The sequence below is a fragment of the Sorex araneus genome, chromosome 5, assembly GCF_027595985.1.
Source record: "Sorex araneus isolate mSorAra2 chromosome 5, mSorAra2.pri, whole genome shotgun sequence".
NCBI classification, from domain to species: Eukaryota; Metazoa; Chordata; class Mammalia; order Eulipotyphla; family Soricidae; genus Sorex; species Sorex araneus.
In genome coordinates this window covers 87,405,266-87,411,265 of record NC_073306.1, presented here as the reverse complement: position 1 = coordinate 87,411,265, position 6,000 = coordinate 87,405,266, and positions in this window count along the sequence as shown.

Genomic DNA, 6,000 nt, shown 5'->3' with positions numbered 1-6,000 from the left:
TATACAGGAATTTTATACATAATCAGTGGTACTGAAAATCGAAGAACTGCAATATATGAAATAGCATTTTTTGTTCTCATTTGGCAGTACTTGGGGGACCATATGGGATTGGACCCAGGTTGGTGGCTTGGAAAGGAAATGCTCTACCCATACACTGTCACTTACGGGTGGTGGAGAATGGGCACTGGTGAAGGGATGGGTTGCCAAACTTTGTATGAGGGAAGTATAAGCACAAAAGTGTATAAATCTGTAACTGTACCCTCACGGTGATTCTCTAATTAAAAATAAATAAATTAAAAAAAAAAAGTCATTGGTCCAATTTTCTGTCTTATAACCTGGCATAATGCTCTGTGTCACATGAGCATGCGTATTTAATCAGGTATATTTTGCTGCATAGCTCCACATACATACACAGCTCTAGAGGTCTCTCAAGTCTCAAGCACACAACCCCTGGTTAGGAAAGCTATATCTTGTTCCTAGATCTGAGATAGAGTTTTGTTAGGTGATCACTCTTTCAAGAATTATGTTTCCTCTTTGAAACATACTACCAAGCTTAACGAGCTACTTTACATAGACATATTGGAAATTTAACTGAGGATTATTAACCAAGTGAATCAGAGCTTTTTATTCACATGTAGTTTGTTTATTTATTTATTTATTTATTTATTTGCTCTTTGGGTCACAACCAGCGATGCTCAGGGGTTACTCCTGGCTTTGCACTCAGGAATTACTCCTGGCAGGGATAATATGGGATGTTGGGAATCGAACCTGGATCGGTTTATGCAAGGCGAACACCCCACCCCCTGTACTATATTCACATGTAATTTATTTAAGCAATACAAATGCAGATCTATTCCCTCATGGGATTACCAGATTGTCTAAATGTTACTCTATCTCTGCATTTGTTGTGTCCTATTGTTAGCACAACCATTAACACTGGTGGTGGAGAATGGGCACTGGCGGAGGTATAGGTACTCAATCATTGTATGACTGAAACGTAAGCACGAAAGCCTATAAGTCTGTAACTGTACCTCACAGTGATTCATTAAAAAATCACTGTATCGGGCTGGAGAGATAGCACAGCGGGTAGGGCGTTTGCCTTGCACGAGGCAGACCCGGGTTCAAATCCCAGCATCCCATATGGTCCCCTGAGCATGGCCAAGGGTAATTCCTGAGTGCAGAGCCAGGAGTAACCCCTGTGCATCTCCAGGTGTGACCAAAAAAAAAAACAAAAACAAAAAAAAATCACTGTATCACTGTATCACTGTCATCCTATTGTTCATTGATTTACTCAAGTGGGCACTAGTAACATCTCCATTCATCCCAGCCCTGAGAATTTAGTAGCCTCTCCTAACTCATCTTTCCCAACAATTGGAGGCTTCTTTCAGGGTAATGGGAATGATATTGTTACTGTTTTTGGCATACAATGATCGAGTACCTATACCTCTTCCATCATATTATATATCTCTTCAAAAGGATCTCATGCTCAGCATACCAAGGAAATCTGTGCGCTCCAGTCATAACAACAAAGACCATCACTTAAGAATGGGTGAAAGTTTGTGACTGAGAACTCTGGGCTCAACGGGACCGGGAACAGGGATTCTGCACCCACATCCCCCTGGCTCCAGCAACTCAGCAGTCATGCCCATAAGCCACCCCTGGATGGCGCCAGATCATCTATTTGGCTAGAGTCGCATGTTCTCTCCCAAAAGTGAGCTTAATATGACATAATGTGATACTCGCCATAACCATGCCACCGGACCCTGCACCAGGTTGTTTCATTTGGAGAGGTTCAGAGGGGAACAGGTGAGACCCACCCTGCCCCAAGGGACTCAGGTCCGGCAGCCCAAAACTTCCACAGCTCAACCACTTCCATGCTCAGTGATGCTCTCCACACATTCAGGCCCAGCCTCACCCACGAGTGAACCTATTCCTGGACTGCATGACCACATTTACAGCCACTTCATACCACACACCTTACCCACACTCCAAGAGAACTGCACCACATTTGATGAGGTTCAAATTAGGAGGCAACCAATCTTTTTTGGAAATTTTTTTATTTCCAAAATAAAATATTTTTTATTTTAGGGAATAAAAATTTCCTAAAATAAAATATTTTATTTTTTAGGGAAATATTTTTACAGATACATATATGTCACTGTCACTGTCATCCCATTGCTGATCGATTTTGTTCAAGCAGGCACCAGTAACTGTCTTTCATTGAGAGACTTATTGTTACTCTTTTTGGCATATCCAATACGCACGGGTAGCTTGCCAGGCTCTGCCATGCATAGATAGATATAGATATAGATATAGATGATATAGATATAGATAGATATAACTGCCTCCTTACTGGAAAATGGGGGATCTGGGCATAAGAGTCCCAGTCCCTATTCGAGCAGGCTTGGAGATCTCGGCCCCGGGTCCCGCACACCTGAGTTCCTCTGCCAGTTCTTCATAGATGAGGTTCATCCAAGCATGTGAAGAGTGGCCTTGAACGTGGCTGCGGCGGGTTCCGGAGGTCTTCGGCTGCTGGGGCTCTGCTAAGGGCAGGGAGGGAGACTCAACCCACCCCCTCTGAGGGGCCCCGGTGAAGACAGCCAGGCTCGGGGACAAGAGACTCTGCCAGAAGTCTCAACCTTAAACAACATGATAGTAATCGCTTATGGAAAGGCTAATGACCCCTCGTGAAATACAACAATCTTCACACTGTTTCCTCTAAAGAAAAGTTTTTGTAACATTATCAGCGGTTTTTCATAACAAACAATACACAATATATCTTTTAGGTTCTGCTTTGGTGCAGGGGTTGGTGTTCAGTGTAAAAAAACTAAGGCACGCCGACGGACGTGTGCACTCTCGGGCTCTCCAGGCGGCTCTGTCTCATTGCCCACATTCTGTGCTCTGGAACTGCTGTGTGTGGCTGTTGGTCAAGGGCAGGCGATGAAAGGAAGAAGGCCAAACTGATTGCTCGATCAGCTTATTTCATTCTCTCTCTGCTTCTCTCCCTTCTCTGGATCTCTCTCTGGATCTCTGGATCTGGCCCCCCAACCCACTCTTACAGCCTAGTTAAATATCCCAGCACGAGGGGTTTTGGGCATACACATAGGTGTGGTCACAATCAATAGGGGTAAGGTTCTTTTCCCTCAGGGGAAACTTCTCCTAGGACGATTCTCTTTCAGCAGGAGGGTCCACCCAAGGGCGGAGTCCCATGAGTGTGTTTCTATTCTCCTCATCCAGCAAACATATAAGCATTCATAATATTAATCATTTTGTATGGACACAATAAGAAATGAATTAAAGCTTATAGAATTGCTCTCCTGGGGCCATCTCGGTCTCAAACTACAGTGCTCAGGCCAGATCAGTCTTTCCTATCCCTAGCAGGGTCCTAGTCTCGTCATTACTTTTGGATCATGACAGCATTTGTCTATGATCAAGCTCTTAATTTATAGTTAAGAATTAGGCACTTTGGCCAGGCCCATCTCAATGCCAGGGTAGCACATCAGTCACCGCTTGCCCTGGATTTGTCCCATCCTTCGTTGGGACCCTGATTTTGGGGTGCTAGGAACTGAGGGCAACTGAGGCTTAAGTGGAGAAAGCAGATGCCCAGGAGGGAATAATATTCGAGGCCAATTAAGTCCCAAGTTACAAAAGCATAATATTATCTTCTTGTGTCTATACAAAAAGGACATTGCTTTAAAGTAAATTATTGAAAAGGCATAAGGAAAGGAGAAAGGTAATATTAACTTATAATATTCAGTGTTATAATAGTCAATATTAACTTATAATATAAAGTTGTGTCCTAGGAAGGTCTGACCTTACAAATTAACAGAGTCAGATTAGGGGAAAGCTGATTAACTGTTTTGGGGAAGAGAGCATAGAGAAGTGATTACAGCTAAACAAAGGGATGGGAGTGACTCGGGAACACCTTGATGGGTGTGGCTGGGGTAAGCCTAAACTCCCGGAAAAACCGGGATGAGCTCCTTGTGGCAAGGTGAGGGAAAGGACAAAGTAATATCCTACAGTTCAGGATGGAAACATCTGAAATATGGTGGTGAGAAGGTATAGTGGTGGTGGGATTGGTGTGGCAATATTAAATTTAATTAAATATTGTGAACTACTTTATAAAATTTTTTAAATTTTTTAAAAGAAAGGGTAAAGGACAAAAGTCAGATCAAAGTGGATTAAAGACCTCAATATCAGACCTGAATCCATAAGGTACATGGAGAAAAATGTAGACAAAACCTTCAATGACATTGAAGTTAAAGACATCTTTAAGGATGAAACACCTGGGATCAAGCAAGTGGAAACAAACATAAACAAATGGGACTACATTAAACTAAGAAGCTTCTGCACCTCACAGGAAACAGTGACCAAAATACAGAGAGGGAGAGATTGGGGGCTGGAGGGATAGTACAGCAGAGGGACATTTACCTTGCATGCAGCTGACCCAGATTCAATCCCCAACACCTCATTAGGTCCCCAGAGCATCACCTGGAGTGATTCCTGAGTGCAGAGCCAGGAGTAACCCCTGAGCATCGCAAGTGTGACCCCCCCAAAAAAAAGCCCAAAAAGAAAAGAGTGGGAAAAAAACTAGAGTGAGCTCACAGAATAGGAAAAATTATTTACCCAATACTCATCAGATTAGGGTTCAATACCCAGGATATACAAGGCATTAGTAGAACTGTTCAAGAAAAAAAAATCAACACCATCAAAAAATGGGGAGAATAAATGAGCAGAACTTTTCTCAAAAAAGAAATACAAATGGCCAAAGGCACATGAAAAAAAAGGCTCTACATCACTAACCATCAGTGAAATGCAAATCAAAACAACAATGAGAAACCATCTTACATCACAGAGACTGGCACACATCAAAAAGAACGAGAACTTGGGGGGGGTGGGGGGAAGGAGGAGGTATACTGTGATTCTTGGTGGTGGAATATGTGCACTGGTGAAGGGATGGGTGTTTGAGCATTGTTTAACTGAGACTTAAACCTGAAAGCTTTGTAACTTTCCACATGGTGATTCAATAAAAGAATAAATTAAAAAAAAAAAAAAAGAACAAGAACAGCAGTGCTGGCGCAGATGGTGAGAATGGGACTCTCTTTCATTGTTGGTGGGAAAGCCAAATGGTCCAGCCCTTCTGGAAACCAATAAGGGTATTCTTCAGAAAACTGGAAGTTGAGCTTCCATATGACCCAGCAGTACAACTACTGGGAATATATCCTGGGGGTACAAAAAAGCACAGTAGAAATGACATCAGCACCAGTATGTTCATTGCAGCACAGGTCACAATAGCCAGAATCTGGAAATAATCCGAGTGCCTGAGAACAGATGGCTGCTTGAAGAAACTTTGCTACAGCTACATAATGGAATGCTATGCAGCTGTTAGAAAAGATGAAGTCATGAAATTTGCTTTTAAGTGGACAGTCATGGAGAGTATCAAGCTAAGTGAAAAGAGTCAGAAAGAGAGGGACACACATAGAATGACTGCACTAGTTTTTGGAATATAAAATAAGATAATATGAAACTAACACCCAAGGACAGTGGAGACAAGGACCCGGAATATGGCTCCACAGTTGGAAGCCAGCATCATGAGCTGGGGAAAAAGGTATCTGGATAGAGAAGGGATCACTAAGTCAATGATGGTTGGAGGGATCGCTCGGGATGGGAGATGTGTGCTGAAAGTCATAAGGACCAAACATGATGGCCTCTCACTATCTGTATTGCAAACCATAATGCCCAAAAGTAGAGAGAGAATAAGAAGGAAATTGTTTTCCCTTGGGGGGGGGAGGGCTGGAGCGATTGCACAGTGGGTAGGGCGTTTGCCTTGTATGCAGCCAACCAGGTTTGATTCCCAGCATCCCATATGGTCCCTCGAGCACTGCCAGGAGTAATTCCTGAGTGCATGAGCCAGAAGTAACCCCTGTGCAACGCCGGGTGTGACCCAAAAAGCAAAATCAAACAAACATAGAGGTAGGGGGTGAGGGGAGGGATACTGGG